At 41.2% G+C, this 20,074-nt stretch overlaps 1 pseudogene; it reads left to right on the forward strand.

Annotated features, from left to right (window-relative positions):
* The first annotated feature begins 409 nt into the window (after positions 1-409).
* The window catches only part of LOC149256870 (putative CCR4-associated factor 1 homolog 6 pseudogene), a 31,922-nt pseudogene continuing 12,257 nt past the window's right edge, over positions 410-20,074 (forward strand).

Here is a 20,074-nt window from a genome sequence, read left to right on the forward strand (position 1 = left end):
TGTTTATAGTCCAAATATTATTATGAGACAATAATATTCGACTGTTCTATTTTTAGCCTAGCAGTCTAAAAATAGAAACCGCCCATATGTCTAAAAATAGAAGTCCATCTATTTTTACCAACATGACCAATCATCCACAAATAGCATCCTGCAACTCATAGACCATGATCCATATGTCTAAAAATAGACTTTGCGCCAAAAATAGCCTGCAGGCCCACTTAGTGAAGGCAACTTCTTTCCACTAAGCTCCATCATCTTGTTGCATTCTCAACATACTTAACATGCATCCATTTATTTTATTAATTTTAGAGGTCGTAGGGACGAACCCCATGATGTACATTCATAACAATCTTCTCTCTATGTTGGGGATTTGGAGTTCAGAGCCGAGAAGACTAGGGTTTTGGCCTACATGTCAACAACTCAGAAGGGCACTCTTCACATATGTGAGGTATGGGCAGATAACCTTGAAGAGGAATTTGATTTAATTCATGAAATAATTGACGATTTCCCTTATCTAGCCATGGACATGAAGTTCCCTAGTGTTGTAGTCAAACCTGTGGGGGGTTTTAGAAACAGTGCAGAGTTCCATTACCAAGCGCTCAGATCCAATGTGGATCTCTTGAAATTGATTCAACTGGGTCTCACATTCTCGGATGAAGATGGAAATTCACCCACACGTGGGACGAATGAGAAATGTGTTTGGAAATTCAATTTTATTAAATTCAACACCAATGTTGATGTATATGCATAGGATTCAATTGAGTTGTTGAAACAAAGTGGGATTGATTTCGAGAAGAATGAGAATAAGGGTATCAATTCACATCGTTTCGACGAGCTTCTGATGTTTTGAGGCGTTGAGTTGAACAAAGATTTGCATTAGATTACCTTCCACAGTGGATATGACTTTGGGTACTAGTTGAAATTACCGACATGCCAGAACCTGCCCCCCGAGGAATTGTATTTCTGCAATCTGTTGAAGGTCTATTTCCCCAAAGTGTACAATATCAAGTATTTGATAATGTTTTGTAATAATCTCCATGGCGAGTTGAACAAGTTGGATGAAATAATGGATGTAGAGAGGATTGACCAACTGTTACACAACATTTTGTCACTATCCCTGTACTCCCCATCTATGATCCTGGAGGACCTCTACAGTGTACCCGACATGCTTTCCCATCGTGAAGAAAAACCCAGTATGTCCCTCTTCATGAGCAGAATAATTCCCCTTTGCATCATTTCCAAAGAATCTTCCTTCTATACCAATTTACAAGACCGGCGCTACTGACCAGTTTTCTCCTCACGCCAAGTTGCAAAGATTAAAACTAGCCCTTGCACCGTTTGGAGCGACTGAGCCCTTTTGCAGTCACGTCGATCCTCTTTTGGAAGGTTTTCTAAATATGGAGCCGAAGCTTCCATGTCTAGAAACTTCTTAACGGATGTTTGGTAAATGGTTGGGCCGGATGGAGCCAAATAAGTCAGTTTGGGCTCCTTTCCCTATTAGGATTGAACAACCTCAAGAGATAAGACCTTCTCCCATGATGAGAGGAACCATCTCCCATCCATCCAAGCTATATAAACCTCTCTTTTTCCCAAGCAAAAGTTAGTTGGAGTTTTGGAGTAAGTTTGAATAATCAACAAGTCATCTATAGCTTGTAGCTTTCTAGTGTATGCTTGAGGGAGAATAGTGTGATTTTGGTTTGGTTTGAGACTAGAAGGAAAGAGGCCTTAAAACTTCCATTATTGGGGCTATCCATGAAGTGCTAGCAGAAGTGTGGGAACCTGGATACGTCGAAGGAGACCAGCAACGTCAAGGCACCGGTTGTAATCTCTTTCTGATTTATATAAATGCAACAATTGATTGATTTCCTACATGAAGTTTCATTTTACATCTTTATGGCTTAATGTTCCTTGACCTATTAAGTAGGCTGAATACAATATTGTACGTTATCAAGTTTGTTGTTGTTGTTGTTTTCTTGTTTCAGGTATTGGTCGGAAGGAAACGAGAGATAGTTGGAGTGAGGAAGTTGGATCATCATCAAGCAGAATAGCGTTCTAAGAGGTAGGCCCTCTTAATTGATTCTATCTTAAGGAGATTTTCCATAGATTGTTTGTTTGTGGCTAGACCCGCTCTCTCGGGCTAGAGGAATTGTTTGTGTCCACACTAAGAATTTACCTGCACCACAAATTGGCGACCATATTGGGGAGTCAATCCTTCTGTTTGATTGATTGTCATTTTATGGTTTTGTGTGAAATTTTATAGTATCACCATTTCCCTTTAGTGTTCTCTGCTTTGCCTGGTTTACTGCTTTGAGCCTGAAATTTACAGTGGCAAGTCTAGTCTTAGCCTTTGAAATTTTTTATTTCTTTCCTTGAATCCTCGACCAATGCGTTTATTTTTCTGACAATTGCGCCAACCCCCTTTTAGCGCGTGTTGTCAGTTAGGCGGTCGCATCGATTCATGTAGGTGAAGATCAGGGTTTACCCTAGATCATAGCCAATGTGCCTTTCCCTTCTGATTTTTGTCTCTCAGCTTGTTTTGATTGTGTTCTACCTAGCTGGAAAGCTTTTTTAGCTTGGTTTATATGATTGGTTGATTTTCATTTTTCTCACTTGGTTTCTTGAGTTATTGGATGGTGTATAACCCTAGGGCATATAGATCGTCATTGATTTGATAACGAGATCTTAGATTAATATTAAGGTATTGCAGACTCATGTGCATGGATTTGCCTATATCACTTACTGCAACAGATCGATAATATTATGAATAATATAGACAATGAGCAGTTAGAGAAACATAATAGACAAACACACATAAGACAACAAGTTTAATATGGAGTTCACCCAAAACTCTTGGGCTACGTCTCCTGGTCTAGTCTTCAGTGATGACCTCTCTATGATGTCTTCAAGAGCAGAGTTTTACAAAAGTGAGCTCAATTTGAGTCTCAACACAACAAATACAAAACAACAGGAGTTTACTTGAATCTATCAAGTCTCTCTGAGTACACAGACCCTCCCTCTCGCTCTCTATCTCAGCACTACCTGCTTCTGTCTTTGTCATTATGTGGCTTTTAAACCAATCGGCGTTGTCTGTTCATTTCCTCTTCTGGGCTCTCTAGCTCCTGGCCTCTATCCGCTCAAATCCCCTCTGAGCGTTAATCAATCATTGCTAAATGTCTTCAGGGATGGTGGCCACCTGTTCTGCAACAGAAGGGATCATCGACGCCTTTGAAATCCCCAAAATGGTCGTTCTCTGTTTACACAGAGAAATACACTAAAACACAGGAAAATCCACCAATCTATCGTTTATTGGACCTGAAATATCATTAATGCTGCCCCCTAGACTCCTATCGGGTTCGCCTTTAATCACTGTCGCAAGTCCACCGTTGATCTATGTGGTCATTGATCCAACGGTTTCTATTGATTTTCGAGTGGCTTATGCGCCCAGAGATTACCCACTCGAAAAGGCAGTTTTCTCTCTCCGGTGCCAAGCCACGTGGCAGCGAGTGTATGGGCTCGGGTGGAGCCTATCCAATACCACTTACCGCCTAAGGCCCGCCCGAAATCCCGCTCATTACAGAACTCAAAATATATATCGATGCATGTATAAACCCTTTCGAGTCTGTTTTATCGCTCCATTCGCATTTCCTTTGTTTTTCATTTATTTAACAAAAATGCAAATTTAGACAGAAAAACCCTTTTCTTCCGGAACTCAAAATATATATATTTATACCCATAAGACCCATCAGATTCGGCTTTATCGCAAGTCACATATGTATTGGCCCCGCTCCTCTGTAAAGTCAAGATGTGATTTTGCGATGCGACATATTGCAATCGCATATCGCATAGTCCACCGGCCCCAATAAGTCCTTTTGTGTGTGTATTGGCAATGTGATGGTGTGAGTAGATCTGGGCCATTGATTTGCACACATAGATCAACGGTTCTCGTTTAATCTCGACGATCGCTATCGCAATTTCCTATAAAGTCGCTTACGATGGACTCCGCTTGCCACCTCCGACTGCGATACGCCGATTAGATCTGGACCGTTGATCGACCAGATCCGATGGCTCCTATGCAAAGTTGCTTAAGCCTTCGATAGACTCTCTTTCACCTTTTCTTCTTGTTTTTCCTTTGCAATAGTGTAATCTGCCTTTTGTAAAGGTTTTTTCTCATGTGATATTTTTTTATTTTTGAAGACTTAGAGGGTTTTTAAGATCCATTTTGGATCACGCCTTCCCACTGTAAAAGCTTTTGGACCACCAAAAGTTGGTTTTTAAGCATCGATCAAGTGAGGATATAGATTCCTCACTTGTCCAATCTCTATCCATCGTGCACTACTTGGTTTTGAACCTTTGAGTTTGATTATCAAGTACTCAACATCCCCTCTACGCGTAGTTCTTACCTTCCTGTCCATAACTATGTCTTCCTATGTTATGAAACCAGCTCACAAAAAGATAGAAAAGATAGATCAACGCCTTAGAATTCAACCTCTTCGAGGGGGCAACCTCCTTTACATTACACAAATGAATGATTCTTTGATGATTCAAATGACAAAACCTCCTTTTTATATATAGGAGTCTAAGGATTCACAATATAACCCAGCCGACCTAACAATAATAATATAAAGGCGCAAAAATAACAATATAGGGATTATATGGGGCACAGTAATAACAATATGGGGACAATAGAGGCACAACAATATTAATAAGGGATACACCTACAATAGTAATGGGGTAATCACTAGTATTATAGGGACCTAACATGCCCCTCTTCTTCAAAAAAGTGTTGTCCTCAACGCTTGAGTAGTTCTGGATGCTTCTATATAAAATTCTCATCCTCCCATGTGGAATCTTCAGCGGATAAGTTCTTCCACTTGATGAGATACTCCGAAATTGATCGATTTCGTAGTTGTCAAGTTCTTGTTTCTGTGACTGCTTCCGATTCCAATATAATTTTTCCTTCCTCATCAAGTTCTGGAAATATTGTTTGAACTGGGAGCTTGTCACCTATAACCTTCTTTAAACATGAAACATGGAAAACCGGGTGCACTCGAGAAGCTGCAGGAAGCTCCAATTTGTATGCCATAGTACCAATCTTTTGCAACACCTTGTACGGACCATAATACTTTGGTGATAATTTATTATCCTTCTTAGCTTGCTTGAGGGACATTTGTTTATATGGTTGTAGCCGTAGGAATACCCAATCACCTACATCAAAACTTCTTTCACTGCGATGTTGATCTACCTATTGTTTCATTTTATTTTGCGCTAACACAATGTTATCCTTTAAGAGTTGGAGGACTTGTTGTTATTGCTTGATGTGATGTTCCACTGCTTGAACCTTAGAATTTTCTCTTAAATATGATGTGATGGATGGTGGCTGATATCCATAAAGTGCCATAAATGGGGTCATTTTTGTTGTTGTATGGAAGGAAGTGTTATACCACCATTCAGCCAGAGGCAACCATTTGACCCATTGTGTCTGTTTATCAGATACAAAGCAACGAAGATATCCTTCCAAACATTTGTTTACTATCTCAATTTTCCCATCAGATTGAGGGTGATAAGATGAGCTATGAGCTAACTGAGTACCGAGACAAGAAAATAATTCTGTCCAAAAATTTCCAGTGAAAATGGGATCTCTGTCACTTACAATAATCTTTGGGTTTCCATGTAGCTTTTGAATTGTTTCCATAAATGTAGTAGAAACTGTACTGGCTTTAAATGGATGTGATAATGCACAAAAGTGTGCATACTTGGTAAGTCTGTCAACTACCACCATTATGACACTCTTTCCCTCAGACTTGGGTAAACCTGTAATAAAATCCATTGAAACCTCCTCCCATCGTTGGCTTGGAATGGATAAAGGTTGTAATAGACCCAGGGTCTTAATTGTTTCAACTTTATTTTGTTGGCAAACCAAACATTCCTCCACAAACTTTTGAATATCCGATTTAAGGCCATCCCAAAAAAATTCCTTCTTAACCCCATGATAAGTTTTTAAAAATCCTGAGTGCCCTCCTAAGGGAGAAGTGTGCAATTCCATAAGAATATTTTGTACGAGTTGGGAATTCTGACAGAGGTATAAGCGATCTTTGTACCATAACGAATCATTTTTCTAGCTAAATGTATTAGATGTACTGGAATCTTGTTGTAACTTTCGAATAAGTGCCCACACTTCTTCATCATTCTTCCATTCCTCCCTTGCTTCATTTATCCAATCTGGTTGGATAATAGAAATAGCGCACAACAATGCTTCCACATCCTCATTGTAATGACTTGCAGTTCGTGGGCAACCGGGCGTGCGCTCCTTCCTCCACGAGATGCAACTAAGGCATGGAAGTGCGACGGATAACCAAGGGCGCAACATGTTATGAGGGCGAGTTGGTGCTCCGTCACTTATATGGCGAGTTGGAGGACTTGCCGAGCAAGCCGACCATGGAGCGAGGCAAACAAAGGGCGAGCCGACCATATGTTAGCATCGCTTGTGTTTGAGGACGCGTTGGTTGGAGTTTGTGGAAGGGTCGGCCGAGGGCATGACCGCCACGCGAGGAAGTGTATAAACAAGCGGTGAGGCTTGTCATTTTCACCATCGCTCATCATCTTCCATCGCTCAAACAAGAGGTGCGAGTAAGTGAAGGGCCGCAGCAAAGGTGCAAGACATGCGCCCGCTTGCCGGGCGGTGTACACGGGCTGCACAAGAGTTGTGAGGGCGGTTGAAGGTGCGGGTGGAGGGCGTTCTAAGGCGCCCGCCCGCCGGAACGTGGAACAGGTTTTGGATTGCGGTTGGTGTGGGTTGTGCACGGATGCGCCCGCCCATTTGGGCAAAGGAAAACTTGTGTTCGGTTGTGTGTTGTATTTTGGTTGGAGTTGAGGCAAGACCACCGTGCGCTCTTGCACGGGTGGGCGCCCAACTCGGGTGAAATGCCGGTGGAGCCTAGCTCCCGGTCATTGTACAAAAACTCTTCATATATAATAAAAGAATTCTCTTGCATATGGTTGTGTTCGTGTTGTTGTTCTATCATGTTATTATTAATGGTTTCCGCACATTAATATAATAATTCATGTTTATGATGAATGTTGAAGACGTAGTTCGTAAAGTAAGCTAACAATGAAAGATGTTGGTTACTTAGGCGGTGCCACACCCAGCCAATTTAACAAAAAAAGAATTGGGGGCATGACAGGTGGTATCAGAGCAGGTTCACAGGTGGTGAAATCATTGCTTGATGAACGCAAAGAACAGACATGTATGCAGGGAAAAGTTATGGAGAAATCACGGATTAACAGTCTGGGTTCCGTGGACTTGATGGTTCATGGCAAGACCATTCAAGCTCTGGTGGACACGGGGATCACTCATAACTTCAAGACGATACGGTTGGCAAAAGAGGTTGGACTGATGATCTTCCCGTCAAATGTGGAAGTCAAGGCAGTGAACTCTAGAGCTAAAGTGGCAGGTTTGGCACACGAAGTGCCTGTGCAGATAAAAGACTGGATGGGTCAGTTCGACTTCACAGTGATGGAGATGAACGACTTTGATATGATACTGGGACAGGATTTCTTGAAGGGCAACAGGGCTATTGTTGTCCCCTTCTGTGATGAGGTGGTGCTAGTTGGACAGACACAAACTTGGACTTTGCCCACTCATAGGCAAAGGAGGGAAGTCAGGGTGCAGCATGTTTCTGCACTAAGTTTGGAGAAGGCTATGAAGGAATCACATATGGAGACATATGCGGCGATGTTCAAGGATGTTGAAGGTGATGGAGTGGGGACGCCTGTTCCAACCGAGATTTCCGAGGTGGTGACCAAATATGCATATTTGATGCCTGATGAGCTACCAAAGAAGCTTCCACCAAGGCGTGCAGTGGACCATATCATTGAGCTTGAGCCAGGAAAGCAACCCCCGGCTAAAGCACCTTATCGTTTGTCAGGACCTGAGTTGGAGGAATTGAAACGACAGCTAAAGGAGTTAGCTAATGCAAGTTTCATTAGACCTTCAAGGTCCCCTTATGGAGCTCCGGTATTGTTCCAGCGGAAGAAAAATTCGAATGAGCTACGGATGTGCTATGATTACTGTGCATTGAACAAGCAGACGGTAAGGAACAGGTATCCTTTGCCATTGGCTGTTGATTACTTTGACAAGCTTGCAAAAGCCCGAGTGTTTTCCAAGCTGGACTTGAGGCATGGGTATTATCAGGTGCGGATAGTTGAAGGAGACGAGAAAAAGACCGCGATAGTAACAAGGTATGGTAGCTTTGAGTTCCTTGTTATTCCATTTGGGTTGTATAACGCTCCTACTACATTTTGCACTTTGATGAATGATGTCCTATGGCCATACTTGGATTCATTCGTAGTAGTGTACTTGGACGATATAGTGGTGCTCAGTGACAACATGGAGGATCATAAGAAGCACTTGGCGATGGTGTTCGAGGCACTGAGGGCAAATCAGTTGTTCTTGAAGAAGTCTAAGTGTGTGTTCGCTCAGACCGAGATTCCGTTCCTTGGGCATATTGTTGGTCAAGGGTACATACGGATGGAGCCGAGCAGAGTGAAGGTGATCGAGGACTGGGTTGAACCAAAGAATGTCCATGAGATGAGGGTGTTCTTGGGCATGACCAACTACCAACGGAAGTTTGTAGAGGGGTACTCCAAGGTGACATCGGCACTGACAGACCTATTGAAGAAAGACAAGAGGTGGAGTTGGACAGATAAATGTCAAGAGGCATTTGATGACTTGAAGAAGAGGATGGTTACAGCACCGATACTGAAGTTGCCTGACTTCGAGAGACCATTTGAGGTACACACAGATGCTTTAGATTTTTCCATAGGAGGGGTTCTTATGCAGGATGGGCATCCGGTGGCGTACGAGAGTCGGAAGTTGTAGGATAGAGAACAAATGTATCCGGTCCATGAGAAGGAGATGACTGCAATCATTCATTGTCTTCATGTGTGGAGGCATTACCTAATTGGGAAGTCGTTTGTTGTCAAGACTGAAAACGTTGCAGCAAGTTATTTTGCATCACAACCAAAGCTTTCTGCGAAGCAAGCTCGTTGGCAGGACTTCTCGGCAGAATTCGACATGACTATTGAGTATAGACCGGGAAGACACAATGCGGTAGCAGATGCCCTTAGCAGGAAGGGACAACTTGCAACATTAGAGGGAGAAGACCGGGCAGCTAGGAGTAGGAGTCGAGTTCAGATGTCAGAAGAGATGCAGAATAAGCTCAAGGAAAGTGTTGAAACTGATAATTTGGCACAGAATATAGTGAAGCAGATAAAGGAGGAGAAGACACGAAAGTTCTTTCTACCAGACGGGTTCTTGTTCTTTGGAAACCGACTCTATGTTCCAAAGTCATCTGGGCTCAGGAGACACCTTTTAAAGGAATGCCATGACTCGCCATGGGCTGGCTACCCAGGGATGTGTTGTTCTTTGGCATTGTTGGAGAGAGGATTCTTTTGGGAGAAGATGTGAGAGGATGTAGAGGAGTATGTACATACGTGCATCATTTGTCAGCAGGACAAATCAGATACTCAGAGGCAAGGAGGACTGTTGCAGCCTTTACCGATTCCTGAGAGACCATGGATGAGTGTCTCGATGGACTTCATCACTCAGTTGCCATAGGTTCAAGGGTATAATGGGATAATGGTCATGGTTGATTATTTTTCCAAGTATGCTGTCTTTGTTCAAACAAAGATACCGTGTGGAGCCGAGTGGACTGCGAAGTTGTTCTTTAAGAACATAGTGAAGTATTGGGGGATGCCATTAAGCATCGTGTCGGATAGAGATCCGCGTTTTACAGGAAGATTTTGGACCACATTGTTCAAGTTAGTCAGGACAGAGTTGTTGATGAGTTCGAGTTACCATCCGCAGACAGATGGGCAGACCGAGAGGATCAACGCATTGCTAGAGGACTACTTGCGACATTATGTGACGGCTGATCAGAAGAATTGGCCTGAACTCTTGGATATTGCTCAGTTCAGTTACAATATTCAAAATGCGACGGGGTACAGTCCATTTGAGTTGGTGAATGGGCAGATGTCGGTTGCACCGCATACCATAGTGACAGGAGGTTTTTTGAGGAGTCCTCATGCGAAGAAGTTCATGAAGGCTTGGGATGAGACCTTGGAGTTGGCACGGTTGCGCTTGCACGAAGCTGCAAGGAGAATGAAGAAATGGGCTGATCGAGGAAGACGGGATGCGCACTTCAGTGTGGGAGATATGGTGTTTCTCAGGATTACCGGGGAGCAGTTTCAGCCAGCCAAGGGGACTGCGAGCAAACTGACATGGAAGTATGAGGGACCATTCCGAGTGAAGAAGAGAGTGGGGGAAGTTGCTTATGAGCTGGAGCTTCCGCACCATATGCACATGAAGCATCCAGTTTTTCACATGAGTCAGTTGAAGAGATGCAGACTTGATGCTGATCATCCAGAGAGAGCTGAACCACCGAGAGGACCAGCCGGGATTGTGGACAAGCCAGGACTGGAGTTGGAGAAGATTTTGAGCTTCAGAACTACAGGGATTGGTTGCCACATGAAGCAGGAATTTCTTGTCAGATGGAAGAATGCACCAAAGGAAGAAAGTTGGGAATCGGAGGACTCACTTTGGAGATGGAAGAAGAAGATTGAGAAGTATGATAGGAAGATTTTGAGGCAGTCGGGATTGTCGAGGGCAACAATTATTTCAAGTGGGGGAGGATGTAATGTCCTGCGGTTCATGGGCGACCGGGCGCGCGCTCCTTCCTCCACGAGATGCGACTAAGGCATGGAAGTGCGACGGATAACCAAGGGTGCAACATGTTATGAGGGCAAGTTGGTGCTCCGTCACTTATATGGCAAGTTGGAGGACTTGCCGAGCAAGCCGACCATGGAGCGAGGCAAAGAAAGAGCAAGCCGACCATATGTTAGCATCCCTTGTGCTTGAGGACGCGTTGGTTGGAGTTTGTGGAAGGTTCGGCTGAGGGCATGGCCGCCACGCGAGGAAGTGTATAAACAAGCAGTGAGGCTTGTCATTTTCACCATCGCTCATCATCTTCCATCGCTCAAACAAGAGGTGTGAGTAAGTGAAGGGCCGCAGCAAAGGCGCAAGACATGTGCTCGCTTGCCGGGGTGGTGTACACGGGCTGCATAAGAGTTGTGAGGGCGGTTGAAGGTGCGGGTGGAGGGTGTTCTAAGGCACCCGCCTGCCGAAACGTGGAACAGGTTTTGGATTGCAGTTGGTGTGGGTTGTGCATGTATGCGCTCGCCCATTTGGGCAAAGGAAAACTTGTGTTCGGTTGTGTGTTGTATTTTGGTTGGAGTTGAGGCAGACCACCGTGTGCTCTTGCACAGGTGGGTGCCCAACTCAGGTGAAACGCCAGTGGAGCCTAGCTCCCGGTCATTGTACAAAAACTCTTCATATATAATAAAAGAATTCTCTTGCATATGGTTGTGTTCGTGTTGCTGTTCTATCGTGTTGTTATTAATGGTTTCCGCACATTAATATAATAATTCATGTTTATGATGAATGTTGAAGGCGTAGTTCGTAAAGTAAGCTAACAATGAAAGATGTTGGCTTAGGCGGTGCCGCACCCGGCCAATTTAACGAAAAAAGAATTGGGGGCGTGACACTCATCCTTTCTTGAGAGTGCATCTGCCACCACACTTTGCTTCCATTTTTTGTAGATGATTTCAAAGTCATAACCCAACATCTTTGTGACCCACTTTTGTTGCTCTTCAGAGGATAATCTTTGTTCTAAAAAGTATTTAAGGCTATCATGATCTGTTTTTACCTTGAAGTGTCTTCCCATTAGGTAGGGTCGCCATTTCTTAAGTGCATGTAGTATTGCCAACATTTCCTTCTCATAAATAGCTTTGTGTAAAAAAATTCCTTTGATTGGACGACTTTCAAAAGCAATGGGTCTTTCATCTTGCATTAAAACAGCACCAATTCCATTTCCTGAAGCATCACATTCCACAATAAAGGTTTTTGTGAAGTCCGGTGTAGCTAAGACCGGTGCTTGGCACATTGCCTCTTTAAGATGTTCGAAGGCCTTTGTTGCTTCTAGAGTCCATGAAAATGCATCTTTCTTCAATAATGTTGTTAGAGGTGCTGCTATTCTCCCATAATTCTTAACAAACTTGCGATAATACCCTGTCAACCCGAGAAATCCTCGCAGATGCTTTATGGATGTGGGGATTTTCCATTCCTTAATGGCTTTAATTTTGCTAGGGTCTACCTTAACTCCTTCATGAGATACAATATGACCCAGATATTCCACCTCTTGTACTCCAAAGAAACATTTGGATCTTTTTGCATATAATTGTTTCTCCTCCAATAGTTGTAGCACCCTGTCAACATGTTCAACATGATCCTTCCAAGACTTGTTGTAGATTAGTATATCATCAAAAAATACTAACACAAATTTTCTAAGGAATGGTTTGAAAATGGAATTCATCAAACCTTGAAATGTTGAAGGTGCATTGGTAAGGCCAAAAGGCATGACCAAAAATTCATAATGACCCTCATGAGTTCTAAATTTTGTTTTCGAAATGTCTTCATTCTGATTTGATGATATCCTGAACGAAGATCCAACTTGGTGAAGTAAATTGATCCATGCATCCAGTAATTCATCAATGACAGGAATGGGAAACTTATCTTTAATAGTGAGCTTGTTGAGCTCCCTATAATCCTGACACATGCGCCATGATCCATCCTTCTTGTGCACCAATACTACTGGAGCAGAGAAAGAACTTTGACTAGGTTGAATTATACCAGCCTCTAGCATTTCTGCAACCATACGTTCAATTTCACTCTTTTGGGCATAGGGATATCTGTACGGCCTGATGTTTGGAGGAACACTTCCTGGAATCAGATGAATAGCATGATCATGATCACGAATAGGTGGGAGACCTTTGGGAGTCTCAAATACCTTGGAATGATTGTCCAAGACTTTTTGGAGATCTGGAGAAATAGATGATTTCGATGTGGAAACATCTAGCGAACATAATTGTGCAATTACACCTCTTTGTTCCTTTTTTAGAAGCTTTGTCATACCGTTAGAGCTAATTATCTTTCCCGGTTTCCCTGCAATACCCCTTAATTCAACTTCCTTTCCTTCTGCAGAAAAATTCATGAAAATTTCTTGAAAATTAAAAGCTATTGTACCCAAGGATTGTAGCCATTGGACTCCTAGTACAACATCAACACCTCCCATTGGAATGGAAAGCATTGGGCTAGTCAATACATATTCTCCCATGGATAGCTTGATATTATGGCACTTTCCAGAGCAATTTATTGTTCCTCCATTTGCAACCATCACTTGACACTCTGGTGCTGGATATAGAAAGCAATTCAATTCTTTTGCTACCTTACAATGAATAAAATTGTGGGTACTTCCTGAATCAATCAACACTATTACCTTTTTCTTCTTGATTTGTCCTTCTATCTTGATGGTTTGAGGAGTGGTAATTCCAACCAATGCATTACAAGATATGGTCGGATTCATTTCTTCTTTATCTAGGCTTTGTTCCTGGAATATATCCTCTTCTTTTGACCTTTCTTGCTCCTTTTCTTCTTCCTTTTCACAATCTATGTAGAATAATTTCTTCTCAGCACACTTATGACCTTTAGTGTATTTGCTATCACAACTGTAACAAAGCCCTTTTTCTCTTTTTTCTTCCAATTGTTGTGGTGTCAACCTTATAGGTTGTGGAAGACTAAGGGCAACAACACTTCCATCTTTATAGTTGTGAGTGGTATGCTTCCTGGTTGCCATAATTTTGCTTTCCATTTTTCTTGCTAACCTGAATGCCTTCTCTAATGAATCAGGTTCCCAAAGGCGAACATCATGTTGGATATTATCCTTTAAAGACCCTATGAACACATCAATCCTATGCTCCTCTGGAATATTTTTACCCTTATGTTCAATTTTTGGAACTCCTCAATGTGCTCCATTATTGAACCCTTTTGTTTGAGACTTATCAATTGGCTAAAAAAAGTGTTGCTTTTTGTATCCTCATAATGTGCTATCAATTCTTCTGTAAAAATTGCCCAAGTGATAATTTGTTTACGAGAGCAAAGCCATTGATACCATACAAATGATTTGGTTCCAAATATAAAGTTGCAATACGTACCTTTTGTGTGTTTTGCACATTATTGAGATCGAAAAATTGCTCCATCTGTAATATCCATGTTGCGGGATCCTTGCCATCAAACTTCCTCATATCGATTTTTGGAATATGGTGGGTCTTCGATCCAACATTAGAGTCTATGAAATCATGATTAACATTTCTTTTGTTCACATCATGAGTTTCCTTTACTACCCTTTCACCATTAGTAAGTATTTCTTGTAGAAAATTTGTCAAATCTGTCTTCAAATCTGCCATGCCTGTCTTCAAATATGTCTTCAAATCTATCTTCAAATCATCCATCTTAGCTTCCACGCCATTCATCTTAGCTTCCATGCCCTTTATCTTAGATTCCATGCCATTTATCTTAGCTTCTGTTAACTTTTGTGAGAGTGACATTTGTTGCACTTGGTCTTGTAATTTTGATATATCATGTAGCATTTCTTCCTCTTCTTCATGAGTCATGCTAGAGCTTTCAGTTTGCTTACTAGGTGTTTGCATTTTCTTTCCTCGGGGCATCAGTTACCGATAATAATGCTCTACTATGCCCTTTGAATTACTTCAAAATAATTTTTCAAACCAAGCTTAAGCAAAAATAAAAAAAAAAATCTACACACCTTTTTTCACTTTGTAGGAGCTCGATATTGCCTCTGATGTATCTCTGTAATTTTGGATCATCCAGTTCTGAAATTGAAACCTGCAGTAGCCCTCTATGTCCTCTTTCCAATGCCACCAGTCTGATCCAAATTGGATTCTCCAAGGAAGAGTTATGACAAATCTCCCACAGTGACCTGATTATAGACTAGTTCAGTAGAGCGAACTTGTACGACGTGCCACGTGTCCCTGTTTTGACCTTTGGCTTTGAAAATATATACAAGAAACTAAAATCAATCCTCTTTCTATACCTTCTTACAAAATTTCAATCCAATGCTTAGAGAGAAAGTTATGACTATTTTCTCCAGGTCACCTGTTTGGAATGTAATTCAGGAGTCTGCAAAAAGACCAACTTCCTCAGATCATATCTTTGCAAATATAGCGCGAAAAGCTCTGAAATTCGAACCCGAGGTTCAGTGTGATTTCATCTCAAATGGTTTTTTTTTTTTTTTTTTCTTTTGAAACATCGCAGACAAAAAAAAAAGTTATAGTGAAAATGACACAATGACCTATTTGGAGCAGCGAAACCCTAGAATCCAAAGCTCTGATACCAAATGTTATGAAACCAGCTCACAAAAAGATAGAAAAGATAGATCAATGCCTTAGAATTCAGCTCTTCGAGGGGGCAACCTCGTTTACATTACACAAATGAATGATTTTTTGATGATTCAAATGACAAAACCTCCTTTCTATATATAGGAGTCTAAGGATTCACAATATAACCCAGCCGACCTAACAATAATAATAGAAAGGCACAAAAATAATAATAGAAGGATTCTATGGGGCACAGTAATAACAATATGGGGACAATAAGGGCTGTTATGAAACCAGCTCACAAAAGATAGAAAAGAGAGATCAACGCCTTAGAATTCAGCCTCTTCGAGGGGCAACCTCCTTTACATTACATAAATGAATAATTCTTGGATGATACAAATGACAAAACCTCCTTTCTATATATAGGAGTCTAAGGAGTCACAATATAATCCAGCCGACCTAACAATAATAATATAAAGCCACAAAAATAACAATAGAGGGATTCTATGGGCACATTAATAACAATATGGGGGTAATAGGGGCACAACAATATAAATAAGGGGTATAACTACAATAGTAATGGGGTAATCACTAGTATTATAGGGACCCAACATGCCCCTCTCCTTCAAAAAAGTGTTGTCCTCAACGCTTGAGTAGTTCTGGATACTTCTGCATAAAATTCTCATCCTCCCATGTGGAATCTTCAGCGGATAAGTTCTTCCACTTGATAAGATACTCTGAAATTGATCGATTTCGTAGCTGTCGAGTTCTTGTTTCTGTGACTGCTTCCGGTTCCAATATAATTTTTCCTTCCTCGTCAAGTTCTGGCAATATTGTTTGAACTGGGAGCTTGTCACCTATAACCTTCTTTAAACATGAAACATGGAAAACTGGGTGCAATCGAGAAGCTGCAGGAAGCTCCAATTTGTATGCCATAGTACCAATCTTTTGCAACACCTTGTACGGACCATAATACTTTGGTGATAATTTATTATCCTTCTTAGCTTGCTTGAGGGACATTTGCTTATATGGTTGTAGCCGTAGGAATACCCAATCACCTACATCAAAACTTCTTTCACTGCGATGTTGATCTGCCTGTTGTTTCATTCTATTTTGTGCCAACACGAGGTTATCCTTTAAGAGTTGGAGGACTTGTTGTTGATGTTCGATGTGATGTTCCACTGCCTGAACCTTAGAATTTTCTCTTAAATATGATGTGATGGATGGTGGTTGATACCCATAAAGTGCCATAAATGGGGTCATTTTTGTTGCTGTATGGAAGGAAGTGTTATACCACCATTCAGCCAGAGGCAACCATTTGACCCATTGTGTCTGTTTATCAGATACAAAGCAACGAAGATATCCTTCCAAACATTTGTTTACTATCTCAGTTTGCCCATCAGATTGAGGATGATAAGATGAGCTATGAGCTAACTGAGTACCAAGACAAGAAAATAATTCTGTCCAAAAATTTCCAGTGAAAATGGGATCTCTGTCACTTACAATAATCTTTGGGTTTCCATGTAGCTTTTGAATTGTTTCCATAAATGCAGTAGAAACTGTACTGGCTTTAAATGGATGTGATAATGCACAAAAGTGTGCATACTTGGTAAGTCTGTCAACTACCACCATGATGACACTCTTTCCCTCAGACTTGGGTAAACCTGTGATAAAATCCATTGAAACCTCCTCCCAACGTTGGCTTGGAATGGATAAAGGTTGTAATAGACCCGGTGTCTTAATTGTTTCAACTTTATTTTGTTGGCAAACCAAACATTCTGCCACAAACTTTTGAATATCTGATTTAAGGCCATCCCAAAAAAATTCCTTCTTAACCCTGTGGTAAGTTTTTAAAAATCCTGAGTGCCCTCCTAAGGGAGAAGTGTGCAATTCCATAAGAATCTTTTGTTTTAGCTGGGAATTCTTACAGAGGTATAAGCGATCTTTGTACCATAACGAATCATTTTTCCAGCTAAATGTATCAGACGTACTGGAATCTTGTTGTAGCTTTCGAATAAGTGCCCACACTTCTTCGTCATTCTTCCATTCCTCCCTTGCTTCGTTTATCCAATCTGGTTGGATAATAGAAATGGCGCACAACAATGCTTCCACATCCTCATCCTTTCTTGAGAGTGCATCTGCCACCACATTTTGCTTCCCTTTTTTGTAGATGATTTCAAAGTCATAACCCAACATCTTTGTGACCCACTTTTGTTGCTCTTCAGAGGATAATCTTTGTTCTAAAAAGTATTTAAGGCTATCATGATCCGTTTTTACCTTGAAGTGTCTTCCCATTAGGTAGGGTCGCCATTTCTTAAGTGCATGGAGTATTGCCAACATTTCCTTCTCATAAATAGCTTTGCTTAAAAACTTTCCCTTGATTGGACGACTTTCAAAAGCAATGGGTCTTTCATCTTGCATTAGAACAGCACCAATTCCATTTCCTGAAGCATCACATTCCACAATAAAGGTTTTTGTGAAGTCCGGTGTAGCTAAGACCGGTGCTTGGCACATTGCCTCTTTAAGATGTTCAAAGGCCTTTGTTGCTTCCGGAGTCCATGAAAATGCATCTTTCTTCAATAATGTTGTTAGAGGTGCTGCTATTCTCCCATAATTCTTAACAAACTTGCGATAATACCCTGTCAACCCAAGAAATCCTCGCAGATGCTTTATGGATGTGGGGATTTTCCATTCCTTAATGGCTTTAATTTTGCTAGGGTCTACCTTAACTCCTTCATGAGATACAATATGACCCAAATATTCCACCTCCTGGACTCCAAAGAAACATTTGGATCTTTTTGCATATAATTGTTTCTCCTCCAATAGTTGTAGCACCCTGTCAACATGTTCAACATGATCCTTCCAAGACTTGCTGTAGATTAGTATATCATCAAAAAATACTAACACAAATTTTCTAAGGAATGGTTTGAAAATTGAATTCATCAAACCTTGAAATGTTGAAGGTGCATTGGTAAGGCCAAAAGGCATGACCAAAAATTCATAATGACCCTCATGAGTTCTAAATGCCGTTTTTGGAATGTCTTCAATCTTCATTCTGATTTGATGATATCCTGAACGAAGATCCAACTTGGTGAAGTAAATTGATCCATGCAATTCATCCAGTAATTCATCAATGACAGGAATGGGGAACTTATCTTTAATAGTGAGCTTGTTGAGCTCCCTATAATCCGGACACATGCGCCATGATCCATCCTTCTTGTGCACCAATACTACTGGAGCAGAGAAAGAACTTTGACTCGGTTGAATTATACCAGCCTCTAGCATTTCTGCAACCATACGTTCAATTTCACTTTTTTGGACATAGGGATATCTGTACGGCCTGATGTTTGGAGGAACACTTCCTGGAATCAGATGAATAGCATGATCATGATCACGCATAGGTGGGAGACCTTTGGGAGTCTCAAATACCTTGGAATGATTGTCCAGGACTTTTTGGAGATCTGGAGAAATAGATGATTCCAATGTGGAAACATCTAGCGAACATAATTGTGCAATTACACCTCTTTGCTCCTTTTTTAGAAGCTTTGTCATACCATTAGAGCTGATTATCTTTCCTGGTTTCCCTGCAATACCCCTTAATTCAACTTCCTTTCCTTCCACAGAAAATTTGATGAAAAGTTCTTGAAAATTAAAAGCTATTGTACCCAAGGATTGTAGCCATTGGACTCCTAGTACAACATCAGCACCTCCCATTGGAATGGAAAGCATTGGGCTAGTCAATACATATTCTCCCATGGATAGCTTGATATTATGGCACTTTCCAGAGCAATTTATTGTTCCTCCATTTGCAATCATCACTTGACACTCTGGTGCTGGATATAGGAAGCAATTCAATTCTTTTGCTACCCTACAATGAATAAAATTGTGGGTGCTTCCTGAATCAATCAACACTATTACCTTTTTCTTCTTGATTTGTCCTTCTATCTTGATGGTTTGAGGAGTGGTAATTCCCGCCAATGCATTACAAGATATGGTCGGATTTATTTGTTCTTCATCTAGGCTTTGTTCCTGGAGTATATCCTCTTCTTTTGACCTTTCTTGCTCCTTTTCTTCTTCCTCTTCACAATCTATGTAGAATAATTTCTTCTCAGCACACTTATGACCTTTAGTGTATTTGCTATCACAACTGTAACAAAGCCCTTTTGCTCTTTTTTCTTCCAATTGTTGTGGTGTCAACCTTATAGGTTGTGGAAGACTAGGGGCAACAACACTTCCGTCTTTATAGTTGTGAGTGGTATGCTTCCTGGTTGCCATAATTTTGCTTTCCATTTTTCTTGCTAACCTGAATGCCTTCTCTAATGAATCAGGTTCCCAAAGGCGAACATCATGTTGGATATTATCCTTTAAAGACCCTATGAACACATCAATCCTATGCTCCTCTGGAATATCTTTTACCCTTATGTTCAATTTTTGGAACTCCTCAATGTGCTCCATTATTGAACCCTTTTGTTTGAGACTTATCAATTGGCTAAAAAAAGTGTTGCTTTTTGTATCCTCATAATGTGCTATCAATTCTTCCGTAAAAATTGCCCAAGTGATAAATTGTTTACGAGAGCAAAGCCATTGATACCATACAAACTGATTTGGTTCCAAATATAAAGTTGCCATACGTACCTTTTGTGTGTTTTGCACATTATTGAGATCGAAGAATTGCTCCATCTGTAATATCCATGTGGCGGGATCCTTGCCATCAAACTTCCTCATATCGATTTTTGGAATATGGTGGGTCTTCGATCCAACATTAGAGTCTATGGAATCATGATTA

The sequence above is a fragment of the Pinus tabuliformis genome, chromosome 7, assembly GCF_031772625.1.
Source record: "Pinus tabuliformis cultivar Carrire ecotype Pingquan chromosome 7, CPIR1, whole genome shotgun sequence".
NCBI lineage: Eukaryota > Viridiplantae > Streptophyta > Pinopsida > Pinales > Pinaceae > Pinus > Pinus tabuliformis.